Source organism: Ochotona princeps, chromosome Y, assembly GCF_030435755.1.
Source record: "Ochotona princeps isolate mOchPri1 chromosome Y, mOchPri1.hap1, whole genome shotgun sequence".
Lineage (NCBI taxonomy): Eukaryota > Metazoa > Chordata > Mammalia > Lagomorpha > Ochotonidae > Ochotona > Ochotona princeps.
The window spans coordinates 10695820-10715965 of record NC_080866.1 but is presented as its reverse complement, the minus strand read 5'-3'; the positions used below and the strand labels follow the sequence as shown (position 1 = coordinate 10715965).

The window sequence follows — 20146 nt, the reverse complement described above, 5'->3', positions numbered from 1 at the left end:
CTTTAGAACATAGAAAATGTAGTTGTTTTAGCTGTTTCATAATTTTTTAACAGGAGGAAATATAGGATGATTTTACTAACATCATAAAGATACACTTTTGATTATTTGATTGTTTATGAGGTTGCAGAGCCTGCAGCTATAGGGTGATTTAATGTTTAAAATTTTTGTCTTAGGACTTTAAGTTTTTTTATCCTTTGATGTATTTCTCCCATTAAGTGATGGATAAGTTGTAGAATAAGACTTGTATTGCGAATGTTGAACCATTCCTGCATACCTGGGATGAATCCCACCTGGTCCGGGTGAATAAACTGCCTAATGTATTGTTGGATCCTGTTGGCTAGTGTTTTATTGAAGATCTTTGCATCTATGTTCATCAAGGATATCGGTCTGTAGTTCTCTTTTTCTGTTGTTTCTCACTCTGGCTTTGGTATTAAAGTGATATTAGGTTCATAGAACGAGTTTGGAAGAATTGCCTCTTTTTCTATTGTTTGAAAAAGCTTGTGTAAGATTGGGGCTATTTCCTCCTTAAACGTTTGGTAGAATTCAGCAGTGAAGCCATCTGGTCCCAGGCTTTTCTTGGTTGGGAGGGCTTTAATTGTTGATTCAATCTCAGTGCATGTTATTGGGCTATTTAGATTGTTAATTGCTTCTTGATTCAATTTTGGTGGATTGTATATGTTCAAAAATCTGTCCATTTCCTCTAAGTTTTCTAATTTTTTCGCATATAGTTGCTTATAATAGTTCCTGATGATTCTTTGTATTTCTAAGGTATCTGAAATAAATGTGATACGTCACATCAACAAGTTGACTCATAAAAACCATATGATCCTCTCAATATATGCAGAGAAGACATTTGATAAAATCCAGCACCACTTCATGTTAAAAACCCTAAATAAGATAGGCATAGAAGGAACATTCTACAACATAATCAAAGCAATTTACGATAAACCCAAAGCCAGTATCATACTAAATGGGGAAAGACTAGAAGCCTTCCCGTTAAAATCTGGAACTAGACAGGGATGCCCACTCTCACTGCTACTCTTCAATATAGTTTTGGAAGTCCTTGCCAGAGCTATTAGACAAGAAAAAGCAATTAAAGCAATACAAATTGGAAATGAGGAATTAAAATTATCACTATTTGCAGATGACATGATTCTCTATATAGGAGAACCAAAAGACTCAGTCAAAAGACTATTGGAACTCATGATAGACTTTGGCAAAGTAGCAGGATACAAAATTAATGAACACAAATCGATGGTACTAGTGTATACAAATAATTCCGCCACTGAGGAAGAAATTGTAAGTACAGTTCCCTTTAAAATAGAGGAAAGGAATCTTAAATACCTAGGAATTAAGTTAACTAAAGATGTGAAAGACCTCTACGATGAAAACGATAAATCATTTAAAAAAGAAATAGAAGAAGATCTTGAAAAATGGAGAACCTTACCATGTTCTTGGATTGGCAGTACCAACATTATCAAAATGGCCATATTACCAAAAGCAATATATAGATTCAAAGCAATCCCAATCAAAAATCCCAGCAACATTCTTCTCAGAAATAGAAAAGATGATACAGAAGTTCATCTGGAACCACAAAAGACCACGAATAGCTAAAGCTGTCCTGAAAAATAGAAATCAAACTGGAGGAATCACAATTCCAGACCTCAAGACATACTATAGAGCAGTGGTTATCAAAACAGTCTGGTACTGGTACAGAGACAGAGAAGAAGATCAATGGAACAGAATAGAAACAGCAGAAGGGAATCCACACATGTATAGCCAACTAATCTTTGACAAGAAAACAGAAAACAATCCAGGTAAAAAACCTGGTCTATTGAATAAAAGCTGTTGGGACAACTGGATAGCAGCTTGCAGAATAAAGAAGCAGGACCCGTACCTGTCGCACTATACAAAAATCAGCTCTAATTGGCTCAAGTATTGAAACCTACACCCAGAAAACCTTAAACTACTAAAGGAAAATATAGGAAGCACACTCCAAGATATAGGAACAGGGAAAGACTTCTTAGAAAAGACGCCTAAAGCAACGGCGATCAAATCCAAAATGAACAAATGGGACTATATCAAACTAAAAAGTTTCTGTACAGTAAAGGAAACAATTTAAAAAGTGAAGAAACAACCAACAGAATGGGAAAAAAATTTTGCATTCTACACAAGTGACAGGGGACTAATATCTAGGATCTACAAAGAGCTTCAGAAACCCAAGGGTAGTGAAAAAATAAACCCTGTAGCAAAATGGGCAAAGGAAATGAACAGATGTTTCTCAAAAGAACAGATACAAATAGGTAATAAACATATGAAAAATGCTCAGTCTCTCTAGCCATCAGAGAGATACAAATGAAAACCACCTTGAGGTACCACCTAACTCCAGTGAGACTAGCCTACATTCAGAACTCGAAAAACAACACCTGCTGGCGTGGATGTGGGGAGAAAGGCACCCTCCTTCACAGCTGGTGGGAGTGTAGGCTAGTACAATCATTGTGGAAATACATATGGAGAGTGCTTGGAAAATTGAAAATAAACCTGCCATATGACCCAGCAATCCCGCTCTTAGGAATATACCCAACAGAAGTAAAATCTGCATACGAAAAGGGGATCTGTAATCCTATATTCAGAGCAGCACAATCCACAATAGCAATGTCATGGAAACAAACCAGATGTGCGTCCAAGGAAGAGTGGTTAAAAAAAACTGTGGTACATCTACTCAATGGAATATTATTCAGCTGTCAAGAAGCATGATATTATTCTATTCAAAACCATGTGGTCCCAACTAGAAACTATTATGCTCAGCGAAATGAGTCAATCACAAAAGAATTAATACCATATATTCTCTCTCATATAAGGAAGCCAGCATGGAAAGGTGGAGTTCATCAAGTGCCCATGGAGTATGCGATGGAAACATAGTTCCTAAGAGACTTCTGTGTTTCCTTTTAGTTAAGCATGTGCTTCCTACTCAGTGACACATTACTTAATCAAGGTGTTACAATTTGTCGTTGACGTTGTTGCTGCTGTTATTCATTCGGTGACTGATTTGTTAAATTTGCATTAGTCAGTCATTTTCCTTGTAAAATGCTATGATTTATAGGTAGCTGAAAGAGCTGTGCATTTAGTTTAATCAGCATGTGTAAAAGTGCATATGCAGTGTTAAAGATGGGAATTATTGAGAAGATGGTTGATGTTACTGTTAAAATTATTGTACTTCTTTATAATTAGTTCTGATCTAAAATATAGATTGCTGCAAGTCAGGTCCCACAGCAAGAGATGGTGAGAATTCTCTGTTCTAGGCATGTAGGCATTCCATGGATGAAGTAACAGCAGAGTACATTTAGCATGTTGTGAACATGAATATGGCAAATTGGCAGTTTCCGTCAGTTGCTGGCAATAGTTTAGAGTGATGACAAATCTTATTTTGATTTTTTGTGTGTTATTTAGTTATGAGGAAAGTGTATGGTAAGCAGTCCATTTGATGGTTTACTAATTTCCTCGTTGTTCAGAAGTCCGAGTTGATTATGTATTTAATATGATAACAATTTGTGTGCTGTGAATTGCATTAAGAGTTATGTAGGGCAGAGTTGATGCTTACTAAATGTACAAAATGGATTGAAGAGATTAGCCAGTTAAATCTTTTCACCAGTAAGGCACTCAACAGCCCATGAGATATTTATTAAAAATGTCAAGTAAATCCTCTTATTTTTGTATCATAGTGTCAAATAGCAGTAAAATAAACATGTTGAGATCCTTAATCTACTGCTATGTTTCACTGCAAAATTTACATTTGTTAAAATTTGCTTCTGTTCAAATTTGTTGAGACCGCACGTAAAAGTATCCTAATATTACTTTGGCTGGTATTTTCTAATTACTGTATAATATTATGGGAATGCAAATTTTATTTGAATGTCAACTACAGTTAAGCATGTGCCGCTTGTTTTTCTTACTCAGGTTTTGTAATTTGATGGAATGCTTTTATCACAATTTAATAAATGTTTGCCTTATTTAAAAAAAAGAAAAGAATTGCAAAATAAGTGTATTACTGATAAATTCTAGGCTACAGCGTCAGAATGGATAATACCCTGCCTAAAGATAAAACAATTTGCAGAATTATTGGAAGCACCCACTTGTCCATTGTAAAGTTGAGACAAAATAAACATGGCTCATTGAGAACTGCCAAAAAAAGTGTCTATAGGCTACTATTCAGCTGCTTCATATCTGTTTTCATTTTATTATTTAGCTATTTATTGTGTTGATGCATAATTTTGCTGAAGCAAAAATTTTAGGTAAATTTTAGGAAAGTTTTAAACTGGCTTATAATTCTAATCAGGCCTTTGTTTACAGTTGAGGTGTAGAACTATTTTAGTAGGGGTGTGCAGAGAAATCATTCATACCCTAGTGAGGAGTAAGTAATCTTTGCATCCCATCTAGTAAGGTGTATGTGGATTCACGCTGATCATATCCTGTTTGGTTTTAAGCTTTCCTTGTATTTTTCTGACTCTCTATTCTATTTGATTGATTGATTGATTGATTGATTGATTGATTGATTGATTGAATTTTGTGGCGTGAGGCTCCAGGGCAATCCTGAAGGTCATTGCAAGAGAGGGTGGGGATCCAATGTTGGAACTAAGTAAGGACCAAAAGAAGCTCCTCTTCCTAGTCCCAAAGGAACTTTGCTGTTCTTCTGTTTCTGCAAATCACTCAGGACTCCTTGGGTCCTGTTGTTCCAATGACCTTGGGTCTGTTGAGGAAGGAATTTGGCCTGTTTCATCCCATGTGATAGATCCAGATGGGGCTGGGTGACCTTGGAGTTCTCAGCCTCAGAATACAATCCAATGCCCCATGTGTTCCTAGTCTGTTAGGATGTAGTCCTTGGTGCCCATACTGATAGTCTTTGGTGAGAATCCGAGTTTCAGGGTTGGGATACAAGCCTCCTCTTGTCCACCTACTCTACTCTGGGGTCCCCCCTGCTCTGTGCAACCTCTGTTAAGAGGTTGTCAGGATCGCTCTTGATTCCCCTATATATCTTTATAATTTAACTATGGCTAAATGCTGATTTGAGTCTATTGTCTATGAATGACCTGCTATGTTTCTGACAGGTTATGCTTTATGCCTTCTTCAGACACTCTAAGGAGATGGAAGATTTCCCTGTTTTTCCACCCCATTTCTGAGTAGCTTAGGGTCTTAAAAGTATATTTGATTTTACAATTCTTTCATGTAGAACATAAGCAGTCTGACTCACATTAATTGTATGTTCCTTTATACATCACAATATTGTAATGCATTAGATACACAGACTGCTTGAAGTTAAAACACTGTTACAGGGACTGGTGGTGTGGCCTAGTGGCTAAAGTCCTCACCTTGAACTCCCCAGGATCCCATATGGGCTCCTGTTCTAATGCTGGCCGCTCTACTTTCCATCCAACCTCCTGCTTGTGGCCTGGGAAGGCAGTTGAGGATGGGCCAAAACTTTAGGACCCTGCACCCATGTGGGAGACAAGCAAGAGGTCGCTGGTTCCCAGCTTTGGATCAGCGCAGCACTGGCCATTGAGCCTACTTGGAAAGTGAATCATCGGACAGAAGATCTTCCTCTCTGTCTCTCCTCCTCTCTGTATATCTCACTTTGCAATAAAAATAAATGAATCTTAAAAAAAATCAAGAGGTGAAGCCAAAACAGCACAATTTAAAAACTAATAATAATATTATAATACAGGGGTATCATTTTCTGGATTGACACCCTTATAGTAAGGCAAACATGTGGTATTTAACCTTTTGGGATTGGCTCATTTCCCTTAGCATAATGGTTTCCAGTTGGACCCATTTGGCCACAAAAAAAAAAACCCATTTTGTTCTTTTAATAGTTAAGTAGTATTCGCTGGAGTCAATGAGCCATAGCTTTCTTATCCAGTCTTCTGTTGATGAGCATTTTGATTGCTTCCACGTTTTTGCAATTATTGATTGTGCTGCTATAAACATAGGGATGCATGTTGGTTTCTTGTGTAGCAAGTGTTTTGGTTATATTCCTAGGAGTGCTATTATTAGATCGTATGGTATGCAGATTTTCATTTGTTTGACTGTTCTCCATACTGATTTCCACAGAGGTTGTACAAGTTTGCAGCCCCACCAGCAGTGGAGTAGGGTTCCCTTTTCCCCACTTCTTTGCCAGCAAATGCTGTTGGTGTTTTTGTATGTGTGCCATCCTTACTGGTGACAGGTGGTACCACATTGTTGCCTTAATTTGGATTTCCCTTATTGCCAAGGAACTTCAGTATTTTTTTCATATGTTTGTTTGTTTGCCATTTGGGTTTGTTCCTTTGTGAAACATCTGCCCATTTCTTGAGTGGTTTGTTTGTTTTGCTGTTTTGGTTGTTCTGGAGATCCTTGTATATTCTGGAGATTAGCCCCATATCATCCATGTAATGTGCAAAGATCTCCCATTCTGTGGGTTGCTTTTTACTTTGTTGATTGTTTTCCTTGCTGCACAGAAGCTTCTTAGTTTTTTTGAAGTTCCATTTGTTTACTTTGGCCTTGACTGCTAGTGGTTTTGCTGTCCTTTTTAGGAAGTCAGGGCCTACACCTAAATTTTGCAATGTGTTTCCAACATTTTCTTCCAGAAGTTTGAAGATTTCTGGGTGTGGGTTTAATTCTTCTATGGATTTAGATTTGAAATTGCTGCATGGTTACAAATGTGGGTCTATCTTCTTGTTTCTACAAGCTATTGTCCCAACCTGCAGGACGCAACGCAAAAACCCTGAGGGCGGATTGGGAATGCTGGGCTGGTAGCCCCTGGCTGCTGGACTAAGACACACACGGACCATTATACCTCTACCTTATTGTTACTTCTCGTATATATGCTTTCTTTTCTAGGGGAGGGAATAAAAGAGAGGGCTGTCCTGGAAGTAATTATCTTCACTGAAGCAGTGAAAGAACTAAGCAGCTATAAGTCCAAGGCCCATAAGTCTGGCTCCTAACATTCTATCATTCAGTTGTCCCAACAGCATTTATTGAAGAGACCTTCCCATTTGCTTGGATTGTCCTCTGTCTTTTGTCAAAGATTATTTGGCTGTATCTGTGTGGGTTCCCTTCTGGTGTTTCTGTTTTGTATAATTGATCCTCCTCTCTATCTTTGTGCCAGTACCAGGCTGTTTTGATAACCACTGCCCTATAGTATGTCCAGAAGTCCCGGACTGGGATTCCCCCTGTTAAGTTCCTATCCTTAAGAATGGTTCTAGCTATTCGTGGTTTTTTGTGTTTCCAGGTGAACCTTTGTATCATTTTTATCCAGTTCAATATAGACTGTTTTGGGCAATTTGATTGGGATTGCATTGAATGTATATATTGCTTTTGGTAGTATAAGTATTTTAAAGATATAGATTTTGCCCTTCCAGGAGCATGGGAGGTGATTTATCTTTTGAGGTCTTGCTCAATTTCTTTTTTAAGCATTTCATAATTTTCTTCATTAAGGTCTCCTACATTTTTGGTTAGATTTATTCCTAGATGATTCATACTTTTCTCTGTTATTTGGAATGGTATCTTGCTGGTTAGATCTTCTTCCATTTTGGGTCTGTTCATATACACTATGGCTGTTGATTTTTGTTCATTAATTTTGTAACCTGCCACTTTACCAAATTCTTGCAGAAGTTCTAGGAGTCTCTGTATTGAGTCTCTTGGTTCTTCATGTAGAGGATCATGTCACTGGCAAACGGTGAAAGCTTGAATTCTTGCTTTCCCATTTGAACGTCCAATTTGGATTCCTTTGGTTTGTTTGTCTTGTCTTATGGCCTCGGCGAGTACCTCTAGGACTATGTTGAATAGCAGTGGTGATAGTGGACATCCTTGTCTTGTTCCAGATCTCAGTGGGAAGGGATCCAGTTTTTCTCCATTCAGTATGATGCTGGCATTGGGTTTTTCATATATTGCTTTGATTATGTTGTGGATTGCTCCTTCTATGCTTACCCTGGTTAGAATTTTGAACATGCAGTGATTTTGAATTTTGTCAAAGGCTTTTTCTGTATCTATTGACAATATTATATGGTTTTTGTTCTTCAGTTTTTGGATGTGGTGTATCACATTTATGGATTTCCGTATGTTGAACCATCCCTTCATTCCCAGGATAAATCCTACTTGCTGTGGATGCATGCTCTGTCCGATGTGCTTTTGAATTTTATTGGCTAGGATTTTGATGAGAATCTGAGCATCAGTGTTGATCAGGGAGATTGGTCTGTAGTTTTCCTTTTGGGTTAATTCTCTATCTGGTTTTGGGATTAAAGTGATGTTGGCTTCATAGATTGAGTTTGTCAGGGTTGCTTCCTTTTCTATTGTTTTGAAGAGCTTGTAAAGGATTGGGGTTAGTTCTGGTTGCAATGTTTTGTAGAGGTCTACGGTGAAGCCACCTGGACCTAATGCATTAGATACACAGACTGCTTGAAGTTAAAACACTGTTACAGGGACTGGTGGTGTGGCCTAGTGGCTAAAGTCCTCACCTTGAACTCCCCAGGATCCCATATGGGCTCCTGTTCTAATGCTGGCCGCTCTACTTTCCATCCAACCTCCTGCTTGTGGCCTGGGAAGGCAGTTGAGGATGGGCCAAAACTTTAGGACCCTGCACCCATGTGGGAGACAAGCAAGAGGTCGCTGGTTCCCAGCTTTGGATCAGCGCAGCACTGGCCATTGAGCCTACTTGGAAAGTGAATCATCGGACAGAAGATCTTCCTCTCTGTCTCTCCTCCTCTCTGTATATCTCACTTTGCAATAAAAATAAATGAATCTTAAAAAAAATCAAGAGGTGAAGCCAAAACAGCACAATTTAAAAACTAATAATAATATTATAATACAGGGGTATCATTTTCTGGATTGACACCCTTATAGTAAGGCAAACATGTGGTATTTAACCTTTTGGGATTGGCTCATTTCCCTTAGCATAATGGTTTCCAGTTGGACCCATTTGGCCACAAAAAAAAAACCCATTTTGTTCTTTTAATAGTTAAGTAGTATTCGCTGGAGTCAATGAGCCATAGCTTTCTTATCCAGTCTTCTGTTGATGAGCATTTTGATTGCTTCCACGTTTTTGCAATTATTGATTGTGCTGCTATAAACATAGGGATGCATGTTGGTTTCTTGTGTAGCAAGTGTTTTGGTTATATTCCTAGGAGTGCTATTATTAGATCGTATGGTATGCAGATTTTCATTTGTTTGACTGTTCTCCATACTGATTTCCACAGAGGTTGTACAAGTTTGCAGCCCCACCAGCAGTGGAGTAGGGTTCCCTTTTCCCCACTTCTTTGCCAGCAAATGCTGTTGGTGTTTTTGTATGTGTGCCATCCTTACTGGTGACAGGTGGTACCACATTGTTGCCTTAATTTGGATTTCCCTTATTGCCAAGGAACTTCAGTATTTTTTTCATATGTTTGTTTGTTTGCCATTTGGGTTTGTTCCTTTGTGAAACATCTGCCCATTTCTTGAGTGGTTTGTTTGTTTTGCTGTTTTGGTTGTTCTGGAGATCCTTGTATATTCTGGAGATTAGCCCCATATCATCCATGTAATGTGCAAAGATCTCCCATTCTGTGGGTTGCTTTTTACTTTGTTGATTGTTTTCCTTGCTGCACAGAAGCTTCTTAGTTTTTTTGAAGTTCCATTTGTTTACTTTGGCCTTGACTGCTAGTGGTTTTGCTGTCCTTTTTAGGAAGTCAGGGCCTACACCTAAATTTTGCAATGTGTTTCCAACATTTTCTTCCAGAAGTTTGAAGATTTCTGGGTGTGGGTTTAATTCTTCTATGGATTTAGATTTGAAATTGCTGCATGGTTACAAATGTGGGTCTATCTTCTTGTTTCTACAAGCTATTGTCCCAACCTGCAGGACGCAACGCAAAAACCCTGAGGGCGGATTGGGAATGCTGGGCTGGTAGCCCCTGGCTGCTGGACTAAGACACACACGGACCATTATACCTCTACCTTATTGTTACTTCTCGTATATATGCTTTCTTTTCTAGGGGAGGGAATAAAAGAGAGGGCTGTCCTGGAAGTAATTATCTTCACTGAAGCAGTGAAAGAACTAAGCAGCTATAAGTCCAAGGCCCATAAGTCTGGCTCCTAACATTCTATCATTCAGTTGTCCCAACAGCATTTATTGAAGAGACCTTCCCATTTGCTTGGATTGTCCTCTGTCTTTTGTCAAAGATTATTTGGCTGTATCTGTGTGGGTTCCCTTCTGGTGTTTCTGTTTTGTATAATTGATCCTCCTCTCTATCTTTGTGCCAGTACCAGGCTGTTTTGATAACCACTGCCCTATAGTATGTCCAGAAGTCCCGGACTGGGATTCCCCCTGTTAAGTTCCTATCCTTAAGAATGGTTCTAGCTATTCGTGGTTTTTTGTGTTTCCAGGTGAACCTTTGTATCATTTTTATCCAGTTCAATATAGACTGTTTTGGGCAATTTGATTGGGATTGCATTGAATGTATATATTGCTTTTGGTAGTATAAGTATTTTAAAGATATAGATTTTGCCCTTCCAGGAGCATGGGAGGTGATTTATCTTTTGAGGTCTTGCTCAATTTCTTTTTTAAGCATTTCATAATTTTCTTCATTAAGGTCTCCTACATTTTTGGTTAGATTTATTCCTAGATGATTCATACTTTTCTCTGTTATTTGGAATGGTATCTTGCTGGTTAGATCTTCTTCCATTTTGGGTCTGTTCATATACACTATGGCTGTTGATTTTTGTTCATTAATTTTGTAACCTGCCACTTTACCAAATTCTTGCAGAAGTTCTAGGAGTCTCTGTATTGAGTCTCTTGGTTCTTCATGTAGAGGATCATGTCACTGGCAAACGGTGAAAGCTTGAATTCTTGCTTTCCCATTTGAACGTCCAATTTGGATTCCTTTGGTTTGTTTGTCTTGTCTTATGGCCTCGGCGAGTACCTCTAGGACTATGTTGAATAGCAGTGGTGATAGTGGACATCCTTGTCTTGTTCCAGATCTCAGTGGGAAGGGATCCAGTTTTTCTCCATTCAGTATGATGCTGGCATTGGGTTTTTCATATATTGCTTTGATTATGTTGTGGATTGCTCCTTCTATGCTTACCCTGGTTAGAATTTTGAACATGCAGTGATTTTGAATTTTGTCAAAGGCTTTTTCTGTATCTATTGACAATATTATATGGTTTTTGTTCTTCAGTTTTTGGATGTGGTGTATCACATTTATGGATTTCCGTATGTTGAACCATCCCTTCATTCCCAGGATAAATCCTACTTGCTGTGGATGCATGCTCTGTCCGATGTGCTTTTGAATTTTATTGGCTAGGATTTTGATGAGAATCTGAGCATCAGTGTTGATCAGGGAGATTGGTCTGTAGTTTTCCTTTTGGGTTAATTCTCTATCTGGTTTTGGGATTAAAGTGATGTTGGCTTCATAGATTGAGTTTGTCAGGGTTGCTTCCTTTTCTATTGTTTTGAAGAGCTTGTAAAGGATTGGGGTTAGTTCTGGTTGCAATGTTTTGTAGAGGTCTACGGTGAAGCCACCTGGACCTGGACTTTTCTTTGTTAGGAGATCTTTAATCACTGATTCTATCTCTGCTTCAGTTATGAGTTTATTCAGATCTTCTGTTTCCTCACAGGCTCATTTTGGTAAGTGGTGGGAATCTGGGAACCTTTCCATTTCCTGGTGGTTTTCTGATTTGTTGGAGTACAGTTCTTTGTAGTGATTTGTAAATATTTTTCTTATTGGTTGCATTGTCTGTTGTTATATTGCCTTTTTCAGCTTTGATGCTGCTAATTCTTGCTTTGTCTTGCGTTTTCTTTGTCAGTCAGGCCAGTGGGGTGTCTGTTTTATTTATCTTCTCAAGAAACCAGCTTTTTGATTCATGGATTTTGTGTATAGTTTTTTATTTCTATTTGATTAATTTGCTCCCTTCCTTTGAAAATTTCTTGTTTGCTGTTGCTTGTGGGGTCATTTTGCTGCTGTATTTCCAATTCTTGGAGGTGTGTGCTTAATTCCTGTATTTGATGTCTTTCTTGGGCCTTGCATGAGCACCAATTGCAATAAGCTTACTGTAACAGTGTTTGGCGGTGTCCCACAAGTTTTGGGCTGCTGTATGTGAGTTTTCAATGATTTCCATAATTTTGTATCTCATCTTTACTTTCTTCTCTAACCCATTGATCCTTTAATAACATTTATTCCATCTCTAAGAGTTTATGTATTTCCTGGGGCATTTTGAATTGTTGATTTCCAGTTTCATTCCGTGATGTTCTGAGAAGGTACATGGTATAATTTTGATTTTTGAAGGTAATTAGACTTGCTTTGTGTCTTATCATGTTGTCTATGCTGGAGACGGTGACATGCACTGCTGAATAAATTGTGTAATCTGTGGCCTTAGCATGAACTGTTCTGTATATATCTACTACGTCCAGTTGTTCTATTGTTTGTGTGAGCTCTGTAGCTTCTCTGTTGAGCTTATGACTCCTTGATCTATCTATTGGTGTCAATGGGGTGTTCAGATCTCCCAGGATTATTGCATGTTCATCTCTATCTCCTTTGTGACTATAAGTAATTGTTTCACATAGCTGGGTGCATCTGGACTTGCAGCATGAATGTTAAGCATGATAATCACTTCCTAATGGATCTTTCCTTTCAACAGTATAAAATGCCTGTGTGTGTCCTTTTTGATGTTTGTCACGTTGAAGTCTATATCATCTGAAATTAGTACCACACCAGCTGCCTTTTTTTCTCATGGGTTGGCATGACATAGCTTTTTCCATCCCTTCACTTTCAGTTTCTTAGCATCTTTTCTGCTTAGATACGTCTCTGGTAGGCAGCATATAATTAGGTCCTGTTTATTGATCCAATCTGTTAATCTATGTCTTTTGACTGATGCATTTAGGCCATTTGTGTTTCGGGTTAATATTTAGAGATTACGGTTTTGTCCTGAGTTTTGTGTGTTTTTCAGGTTGTTGGTATCTAATTGTCCTTCCTTGCTTGGGCTTTGGTGGGGATGTCTTCCCATTTGCCATCCTTGTTTATGGTTTTCTTGCTTTTTCTCTGGCTGAGGCACATTTCTAAAGAGATTTTGTAGAGCTGGTTTTGTGCTGGCACATTCTTCTAATTTCTCCTTTCTATAGAAGTATGTAATTTCATTCTCGAATGTAAATAAGATCTTGACTGAGTACATTATTGTTTATTAACAATTGTTCTGTTTCAGGATTTGAAAGACTTTATTCCATTCCCTTCTTGCTTGGAGTGTCGGTTCTGAGAAGTCAGCAGTGATCCTGATGGGCCTGCCTCTAAATGTAAGCTAGCCTTTCCTTCATGCTAACGTTAGGATTCTCTCTTTGTATTCGTTAGTCGGGAGCTTGATTACCACATATATGGGTAAAGATCTTTTTGGGTCAAATCTGTGGGATGTTCTCTGCCCTTCTTGGATTTGGACTTGGTTCATGTTCCAAGTGTTTTGGAAATTCTCCTGTATAATTTCATTGAGCACCGATTGTATGCCTGTCTCTCTTTCTACTCCTACTGGAAGGACTATAGCTCTGATATTTGACTTCTTGATGTTGGCATTCATCTCCTGCATTGCCTCGTTGGTTTTGCTCAGTTGTATCTCTAGTTGGTTAATAATCTTCCTGCTTTCATTCTGGGAATCTTCCAATTTGGATATCCTGCCTTCTGCTGCTATAATTCTGTTGACTAAGCTCTCAATTTTGTGCTTCAGGTCAAAGATCAGATCTCTGACTAATTTTGTTTCTGTGATTATGTGGTTTTTGAATTCCTTAATTTCCTCCCATCGTTTCTCATTGTTTCTGAAGAGTTTCATCATTACTTTGCTGAACTCCTTCTTGGATAGGTCTTCAAAGTCTTCATCTGTAATCTCTGTGATTGACCAGGCCTTTCAGTGACTTTTTGAGGTGGCACTGGCTCCTTCCTCTGACTCATTTATTTTTTTGTGACCTCGCCTCATGTCTATGTGATAATGGACATTGCTGGTTTCTATCGGTTGACCTCTACTGCCACCTACTGGGTGACCTGAGGTCTTGTAGACCTAGATTGCTTTTTTCTTCTTTGTGGCGTCTGAATTCCCCTCCCCCTACTTAGGTCTGTGATTTTGTGGGCTCTTTAAAACTGGCATTTATGTTAGCTTTTTTTTTTTTTTCTTGGAAAGATTTATTTATTTATATTACAAAGTCAGGTATACAGAGTGGAGAAGGAATAGAGAGGAAGATATTCTGTCCAATGATTCACTCCCCAAAGTGAACTGCAATGTCTGGTGCTGTGCCTATCTGAGGCTAGGGAACCAGGAAACTCTTCCGGGTCTTTCATGTGAGTGCAGGTTCCAAAACCTTTGTGCCATTTTCAACTGCTTTCCCAGGCCTCAAGCAGGGAGTTGAATGGGAAGTGGAGCTGCCGGGATTAGAGCTGGTGTCCATATGGGATCCTGGTGCATTCAAGGCAAGGACTTTAGTTGCTAGGCCACATCGCCGGGTATTACAGTAGCTTTTGAATGTCCCTTCTGTGAATTTCTTGTGGTCCTGGGATTGGCACCACCCAGTGCTGGGAGCTCCAGCTACCAGGATCAAACAAGTTCTCTGTTTCTGTGCTTTGTTGCCCTCTCCGACCTGTCTGCCCAGATCCAAACCTGCCCAGATTCGATTGAATTTCACCGTGTTTTTTGTCCCAGGTTCTTCTTGCTATGGGTGGGCACTTCCCTGTGTTGGTGACTCATCTATGTTTGCCTGAGAATTTCGGTCACCTGATTTGGCCTCCTGCTAATGGTGGACATTTTCCTGTGTTAACAACTCACCAGGGTTTGCTCCCCAAATTTTGTTCACCAATTTCACTTGAGTCTCTGCAGCCCGTGGCTCCTTCTTTGTCCTTCTCATGTTTCTGATCCCAGTATTTTGCGTTCTTTTTTCTGCTGTGTGCCGCTTTTTTCAGTCCAGGGGATTGTGGGGAATTTCCCACAGTGTTCCTCGCGGTTCTTTCTTCTCAGGCTCAGTTCAGACTGTTCCTGTCCCTCAATTTTAGAACCCTCAGTTACATCAGTCTTAAGCTTTTTTTTTTTTCTTAATGGAATGTCAGATATACAGAGAGGAAGACAGAGAGTAAGATGTTCAATCCAATGATTCATTTTCCAAGTGGCTGCAATTGCCGTAGGTGACAAAATCAGAAGCCAAAAAGGAGGATTCTCTTGCGGGTCTCCTAAGTCAGTGCAGGATCTCAAGGCTTGGACCATCCTTGAGCATTGCCTTAGGCCACAAGCTGGGAGCAGGATGGGACACAGGGTTGCTCAGATGAGAAATGGCACCTCTATGGATCCCAGAGCATACAAAGTGAGAACTTTGGCCAGTATGCTACCATGCTGGTCCTGAGGAAACTGATTTTGATCTTTTGTGGGGGCATTAAATGAAAGCTCACACATGAGGGTTGGATTAGCTTTCTATGCAGATCTTTGACAGTATGAAACATATTTAGAGCTCTTCTGACAGAATGCATGTTAGTATAATCTGGTGCGCTCCAGATAGCTTTATTTATTTTTTTTTACATTTTTTTTTAAATTTTATTTTAAATTCATTAATTACATTGTATTATGTGACACAGATTCATAGGTACTGGTATTCTCCCCACCCCTCCCCAAACCCTTCCACCATGGTGGATTCCTCCACCTTGTTGCATAACCACAGTTCAAGTTCAGTTGAGATCCCCCATTGCAAGAATATACCAAACATAGAGTCCAGCGTCTTATTGTCTAGTCAAGTTCAACAGCTTCTTAGGCATACCCTCTCTGGACGGAAGGCAGAGCCAGCAGAGTATCATCCCAATCAATTAAAAGCCAGGGAACTTGAGCATTTTTTTGTATGTTTATTTGCCAGTTGGGTTTGTTCTTTTGTGAAGTGTCTGCCCATTTCCCATGCCCATTTCTTGAGTGGCTTGTTTGTTTTGACATTTTGGTTGTTTTGTAGCTCTTTGTATATTCTATCACCTATGTAGTGCGTGAATATCTTCTCCCATTCTTTGGGTTGCTTTGTTACTTTGTTGATTATTTCCCTGGCTGTACAGAAGCTTCTTAGTTTGATGAAATCCCATTTGTTTATTCTGGTCTTGATTGCTATTGCCTTTGGTGTCCTTTTTAGGATGTATGGACCTACCCCCAGATCTTGCAGAGTATTTCCAACCTTTTCTTCCAAAGGTTTGAAGGTTTCTTGATGTAGGTTTAGATCTGTTATCCATTTAGATTTGATCTTAGTGTATGGTGAGAGTGTACAGTGAGAGCTTGACTTGTTTCCCATTTGGATTCCTCTGATTGCTTTTTCTTGTCTTATGGCCTCAGCGAGTACCTCTAGGACTATGTTGAGTAGTATTTGAGGAAGTGGACATCCCTGTCTTGTTCCAGATCTCAATGGAAGGTTTCCAGTATTTCTCCATTCAGTATGATGCTGGCGTTGGGTTTTTCATATATCGCTTTGATTATGTTGTGCTTTATTATATCAATGCCTACATAGGTTAGGGTTTTTAGCAGGAAGTGGTGTTGGATTATGTCGAAAGCTTTTTCTGCGTCTATTGATACGATCATGTGATTCTGGTTTTTCAGTTTTTGGATGTGGTGTATCACATTTATGGATTTCCAGATGTTGAACCATTCCTGCATACCAGGGATGAATCCTACCTAATCTGAATGAATGATCTGTCCGATGTGTTTTTGAAGTCTATTTTCTAGGATTTTGTTGAGAATCTTAGCATCAATATTCATCAAAGAGATAGGTCTGTAGTTTTCTTTCTCTGTTGGTTTTCTGTCTGGTTTTCGGATTAAGGTAATGTTGACTTCATAGAACGAGTTTGTCAGGGTTGCTTCCTTTTCTATTGTTTTGAAGAGTTTGTAGAGGATTGGGGTTAGTTGTGTACAGAATGTTTTGTAGAATTCTGTAGCGTTTTCATCAGGGCCTGGCTTTTCTTTGATGGGAGATCTTTAGTCACTGATTCAATCTCTGCTTCAGTTATGGGTTTGTTCAGTTCGTTTGCTGCCTCTGGGCTAAGTTTTGGCAGGTGGTGTGAGCCTAAGAACTTTTCCATTTCTTGTTGGTCTTCTGATTTGTTGGAGTACAGTGCTTTGTAGTAATTTCTAATTATGTCCTTAATGGTTGCGGTGTCTGTTGTTATGTTGCCTTTTTCATCTTTGATGCTGTTAATTCTTGCTTTCTTACCATAACATAAATCACAATGTCTAATAAACAGAACACAAAGATGGGCCTTGAGGAATCTAGATCAACTGGGGCCATTAGACTCACTCTTTCTCTAATTAGCATTGATTAAGCCCTTCCATTGTCAAAATTTTCTTAAATACATGGAGATTCCATGTAATTGGCGCCTGCCAGTAATGTTTCTTAGTCTTTTGACAATTATACAATGTCAGAACAACTTCAGACATAAGACCTTCAATCGATGAGACAGTGAAAGATAAAAAAAAAAAGAGTAAACAGCTGGGTTCTGGGGACAGGCATTGACAAGCAGTGGGCTAAGGCAGTGACTGTGAAGCCTGCATCCCAAGTACTGGTTGCTCTACTGCCAAACCAGTGGCTTCCCCATGCATCCAGGTAAGTTTTAGAGAATGTCCTCAATCTTTGACCTCTGTGCCCATGTGGAAGACCTGGTTGAAGCTCCTGCCTGCCACTGTGTCCTTTCTGTGTCCCCATTCCACCCATTCTCCTGGCATCTCTGTCTTTTTCCCCTTGTCCTGTATGCTTCTCTGCCTCTCAAATAAAAATAAAACACTACACTTTATCAATTAAGCAAAACAAAACCAAACCTGGGATGTGGATGAGAGAAGGAAGCTGCATCTGGACAAGGGTTTCTGTGAGCAATTTTGTGAGAGGATAAGAAACAATGAAGACTCCTCTACATTTCTGGATCTGGATCTTGGACTCCCAAGATCCAGGAGAAAGATCCAAGAGAAAGGACTCCAAAGGATTGCCTTTGGGAAAGCTGAGTTGTGGAGCATGTGTGGAAAGCTAGATGTAAGGAGTGTGTCCACTCATCCAATTCTGTAGCAGAAAACTGAATGAAATTTGGAGTTTAGGGAAACTCTGTGTGCTTCATGGCAGTCAAGGTGGGAGTAAGGTGGGCTTGGGTTTTGAGGATGACTAGTGAGGAAGGAAGGAAGAAAGCATACTTATCACAATGAACACTGTATCTACAACTTGCACCTGGGAATTCAGTGATCTCATGAGAGAGGTATATGTTTGCAGGGAGAGCTCTTGCAGAATTGGGATTCAAGCAGGGTGGAGGCTATTACAGAACACATGAGATTTAAACGTGACAGAGCATGCAAACTCAGCATTTATCTCCACTCCAGGTATGTGAACTGTGCCCTCAATGATGAGGAGCAGAATTTGGTGGCCTTCCAGTACCACAGGCAGATATTTTACCACACCTGCCAGGTCATCAAACCAGGCTGTGAGCTGCTAATATGGTATGGGGATGAGTATGGCCAGAAGCTGGGTATCAAGGGAAGCAACGAGAAGAAAAAGAAGGGAAGAAAAAGGAAGAGCTCACAACAGTGAGAGGTAAGTAGCACTGTTGTGTTGAAATAAGCAAAGGAGTCCCCTTGGGAATATTTGTGATTCAACTCTAAGGAGTCAAATGTATTGTAAGTGCTGCCAAAGTTCAATTCAAATGTGATTTCCATTTAGCAAAAACAAAGACTTACTTATCAAATAAAAGGAAGAGTTATAAGAGACTCAAGCACAGAGATAGAGAGAGAGAGATAGAAAGGAGAGATCACCACCTACTGTTTTATTCCCCAAAAGCTGCACTAGGGCATAGTTGGCATCCTATGGCTAAAGTCCTCACCTCGGACATGCTGGGATCCCATATGGACACCGGTTCATGTCCTGACTGCTCCAAATCCCTTCCAGAATCCTGTTTGTGGTCTGGGAAAGCACGTGAGGATGGCTTCAAGCTTTGGGATACTACACCCACATGGGGGACCCTGGAAGAAGTTCCTGGCTCAAGACTTTGAATGGACACATCTCTGGTTATTGTGGCCACTGGGGAGTGAATCAAAAGACAGAAGATTTTCTCTCTGTCTCTACACCAATCATGTATCTGCATATGATATATATAAATATGTAATACAATATATATGTATATATATATATATATACATATATAAATGCAATTAGATTTAATGCTGCACCTGCCAAAACTATCTCTGGCTTGAGCCAGGAGTCTGGAATGCATCTAGGTCTCCCATGTATTTCAGCACTTGAACCATCTTGTGCTCTTTCCCTGGGTACAGTAACACACAGGAGATTGAACATGGAGCAACCAGAACTCAATCTAATGCTTCTACGGCATACTAGTGTCATAGTCAGTGACTTAAACCAGTGTAACCAAATCCTGACACATTTTTTATGTCTTTGACTCCTGGGAACAATTGATACCGTTTTCATTTAGTTCTTTTATTTGTTAAATACTTGGTGCACAAAAGTATCCCACAACACCCCCTTTGGAGAGGGCCCAACACAAAAAACAAGGTCTTGGTCACTTTGCAGCTCTTCTACTATGGAAGTTCCCTCTGGATCATGAACAGTTTATTTTACATTTTCTCCATGCTCCCTGCCCCCTCCAAAAAAAAGGCATATGTTTCTATTTAGTCATTGTTTCAATGGGATGTTGTCATGTGAATTTTGTGCTTAAGACTGTCCATGGAAATGGAGATTTGCTGAATAATACAATTGAGTGAAATATGAGTATGAGCACAGCCAAGTGTTTCAGATTAGGTCTGGTTTTCATGTCTGTTTGCCTCTTTAGAAACACCTTTCTATTTACTTGAAAAGCTACAAACAGGGAAGAGAGAAATCCATTATCTGCTGGCTCATTTCCCAAATAGCCCCAACAACAAGGGCTGGACGAGATTTAGGTCAGGGCCAAAGAATTTCTTTCAGGTTTCCCACATAGTGGCATCTACAAACTAAGGCCATAGTCTGCTGTTTTCCCAGATGTACTCTCAGGGGGGTTGATCCGAAGCAGCATAGCTACGAGTCCAGCAATCATATATACAGGCTGGCAGCATAGCTACGAGTCCAGCAATCATATATACAGGCTGGCAGCACTTCAGTCTGAAGCTTAACGCACCTCACCACCACGCTGTTTTCCCC

General features: G+C 39.6%; 1 pseudogene; it reads left to right on the top strand.

Annotated features, from left to right (window-relative positions):
• LOC131478753 (histone-lysine N-methyltransferase PRDM7-like) overlaps positions 1–18479 on the top strand; it is a 179296-nt pseudogene extending 160817 nt beyond the window's left edge.
• The last annotated feature ends 1667 nt before the right edge of the window (positions 18480–20146 follow it).